This window comes from Sipha flava, unplaced genomic scaffold (assembly GCF_003268045.1).
Source record: "Sipha flava isolate LNK unplaced genomic scaffold, YSA_version1 320_pilon_pilon, whole genome shotgun sequence".
Taxonomy (NCBI): Eukaryota; Metazoa; Arthropoda; class Insecta; order Hemiptera; family Aphididae; genus Sipha; species Sipha flava.
The window spans coordinates 128,103-130,931 of NW_020273003.1; positions in this window are offsets into that span (position 1 = coordinate 128,103).

Sequence of the window (2,829 nt, forward strand, 5' to 3'; positions counted from 1 at the left end):
ATGTCTTACAATTGTTAATACATACTTACTAGACATAAATATATATTGTACACATCGATGAAGTTGCACTTACAATGAAGTGGCTCTTACATTAATTTAAATTCTTAAAATAAGTCGTAAGGTTTCAAACGGTTAAGATGTTTAATGTCTTCGGATTTGTCTTATAATTAGAAGGCCATCATATTGACATAGTGATTTAGCCTGTTCTCGTGTTTGCGATCAAACCTCTGTATTTCATATCTCGGTGAATTGCTTCGTTTTTTCGAACCGGTAGACTGCCAGTGATGTTTTAACATCGTTGTATTATATCAATGTTAGACTTGCTAGCACAACCTTCACAGTTGAATTCCATAGGTCCAGATTGATATCATAACGACCAAGTATAAAAGACGTTTATTTTCTACAGTTAACTCGGAGTGGGATCCGACTAACCAGTAAAACTTTCGCGTTTCTTCTTTAATTTGCTATTTATTTGCGGTACATGATGTTTCCAGTATAATCGATACACAGGCCGGTGACATAAAAAGTTGGCAACAATTATTTTTGTTATTATTTTTTATTTTGTATCACATTACACATCATAAATATAGTTCAAACTTGTGTTCATATAATCTTACATAGGTTTACAATGGCAATATATAACCAAGTATGTGGTTATAAATATATATTTTAATAAATAACATGAATAATAAAAACGAATATTTAAATGAATTAATTTTCACTTATTTACGAAGAAGATGAATCTGAATCATTAAAATCTGGCGATTGTAACAATTGGACAATAGTTGCATTTAAATTGGATTTCCGTTTCATTGGTTGGTGCATACTTGTGATAAACGGATCTGACGAAATTAACAACCTATTGACTATGTCTTCATTGGTTACTTGACGAGAAAATTTACGTGTGAATTCTTCTCTGTACTTTTTAAACATTTTGTGGTTTGCTTCCTGCGCTTCCTCGCCTAACTGTCCAAAAGGAAGTATAGCTTTTTCTATTATTGTTGTTACATGGATTAATACTTTGTGTATAGTAGGTGACATATTATACCAGGGATATTTTTCTACAAATAATTGTGCCGTTTTAAGAGTATATTCTTCAAACAGTTTTAGATTTATTATATAACCGCTAGCCATAGTTTTCAAAATAGTTCGAAATCTGTTGATTATCACTATATCCAGGGATGGCGCGAGGGGGTGGCAATAGGGGCAGTTGCCCAAGGCCCCGCGTCTTAAATTATAATTAAGACCCCGCGGTTCTGATTTAACTGAACTTAACTTAATATAAATTATAAGACCCAACATTAATTTTGCCCAGGGTCTCACAAACTCTAGCACCGTCACGGACTATATCTACTCCAGTAATACTGCTTGATATATCTGCATTTTCGAAAAAACGTCTAGCCGTATTGCCTAACCTATTTCCATACCCAGGTTTTGGTTTATCAACTATTAACCCAAGTTGATTTTTAAATTTTTTTATTATTTATTTTTTAGTGGTTTCGGCAATTTTTTTGTTTTCTACACCACGAGCTTGCCAGGTTTTTAATGGTAATTTGTATGCTACGTGTAATAGACATTCGAAGAAACGTATCCAAGCATGAAGCGTTGACATACCAAATTCTAATGCAGACTCGCATACTATTTTTGCTGCTTTGCACTTTTCAATATTATTGAAGTTGTTTCTGTCAATGAATTGCATATTTTACCGTCAACCATTATAAATAATAATTTGTGGTTAATTTCAATTATTCGGCCATTTATTTCATATATTGTGGGTAATAATTCACGTATTTGACTTCCTATATAGTCTTTTTCTTTTTTAGCAAGGTCCGTTGTCTCATGAGCAAATTGGAATCTAATAGGACGACAATATCTTGTTGATGAAGATCTTAAATTATTCCAAAGCACAATTTGTTGTTGTGTTGGTATTTCAGGATCACCAGATATGAGCCTTAGAATGAAGTCAAAAAAATACTTGCATCATTAATGGAACTATTTATAAACTTTCGTTTATATTCTGAATGACCAGACGATCCGTCAAACCACCACTTAGTAATTAAACTTAATTTTTGTAAATTTTCTTGTTTTTCAATCACTTCATATTGAGTTTGCATAAGGCGTAAAACTGTGTGATCTAATAATCCTTGCAATTTTATATCAACAGTTGAATCAGTAATTGAAATATATTGCCTTTTTGGATAACATTTTTTTTTTTTGCTAGTTGAATTTTTTTATATGATGGGAATCTTTCCTTATCTTTTTTTCTTATGATATTATATTGATGCTCCGTAAGTTCAGCTTCTACAAACATAGACAACCCATGGGTTTAAGCATTAATGCTTCCTCTGGTGACAACTCAATACGTTTTGACATCTCCCATCGGTTGAAAGCTTATTTATAACGAGTAGCGCGTTTTGGCGTTGTACTCGTAACTTCTTTTACTAAATTTGCCGTATCAGTTTTACCTAGGGATCACGTTTTTGTACGTGAATATAATTGTACGTGTTCACGTATACCGTGATCACGTGAATGAATCAAAATAAATCACGTATGGTTAATACACGGCAATCAACGAAAGCTTAATCACGTGAGCACGTATCTGAATCATATTCACGTGATCACGTGAATTAATATATTCACGTGAACTGGCATTAATCAAAAATTTGATTGTATAAAAAATAATTATTTATAAAATATAAAGAGTTTGTTAATTTTGTTAATGATACCAACATGGTGGTCATATATTGCATTACAAAAACCGATTTTAGGTACTATTTATTTTGTTTATTTTATTTGAAAATGTATTTATAAGTTTATTGATTAGCTTCA